This window comes from Gobio gobio (assembly GCF_949357685.1).
Source record: "Gobio gobio genome assembly, chromosome: 6".
NCBI classification, from domain to species: domain Eukaryota; kingdom Metazoa; phylum Chordata; class Actinopteri; order Cypriniformes; family Gobionidae; genus Gobio; species Gobio gobio.
In genome coordinates, this window is record NC_137102.1 from 25,422,378 (window position 1) to 25,423,698 (window position 1,321).

Below are 1,321 nucleotides of genomic sequence, written 5' to 3' on the forward strand. Positions count from 1 at the left end.
AAAAAAAAAAAAGTTAAATGGGGATCTTGATTTAATTTGTCAAAAATGTTCAATAAGGAGAACGTCTTAAATGATTGCACAACGCGTGTTTAACAGGTTATTTGAATTTTGTGATAGTTTTTATTAGGGTTTTCATTCATACAATTTAATCAAAATAAAAAAAAATTACTTCACTAAATCCATGAAATGTTCCCATGATGGGAACCCTCAAAAGATTGTATACCTTTTCTTCTAAACGAGACCATTTCAAGGTAAATTCCTCAAAGTTCAGAAACAATTATTGGTCTTGCATTTACACCACCTTTCAAAGGTTTAGGGTCAGCATCTATTTGAATCTAAAATGGGGTTTCTGCAGATCTTTAAAAGTCTTCATTTGCCTTCACACAAATGAAGTGCTTTAAAAGGTCTAAAGTCATGCAGAACGTCTTAAAGTCCCCCTGTAGTTCATTTTATCCCTTAAAACTCACCTTTGATCACCAAGATGATGTATTTTTCTTATGATTTTTTTCATGCCTTAAAATAGCTTGAATGTAACTCTACACCCTTGCTTCATTTAACATACTTGATCCATAATTATGCAAATTAGCCCCGCCTCCACACAATCACACCAGCTCAGAGATCCAATAATGTGTTGCTAATGTTACACAAACCATGTTCCTGTTAGCCTTCTCAGAGTCAGACAGCTGCCTTCTAAAAATCAGCATCCTTAGAAAAGCTGAGAAAGACATATTTCATCATAACATCGTAATATACATAATTCACCCGCTATATTGCTAAAAGTACCAGATTTTTCATATCAACAGAAAAATAGACTGGGATCTTGAGACGACTCTGCTTCTCAGCATAGTGATGGTAAGGTAGTTTGTGACGTCAGAGAAACAGTCGATTTTTAAACCACGTTTTTAAGACTATCTTTGTTTCATCTGCAGTTTTAAAAATGGAATCGACTTATGAATTAGCACATGGTTTGTCTGAAAGTCTATTAAAAATCATTGGCCACCACATATACATATAAACAACATTACAAACTTGATTTTAACCACAGGGGGTCTTGAAAATTATATCATGACATTAAATGTTGCATACATTGCAAAAACAATTATCTTCAGTATTTTTGTCCTGTTTTCCAATACAAATATCTAAACATCTTTAAATCCTTTTACATTCACAGAGATGCAAGTATAAAATAATCATGTGCAATAATCATGCTGTCTAATCAGCATCTTGATATGCCACACTTGTGAGGTGGATGGATTATCTCGGCAAAGGAGAAATGCTCAGTATATATTCTGAGCCCATTGGCAGATATTTGTTTTTGTTT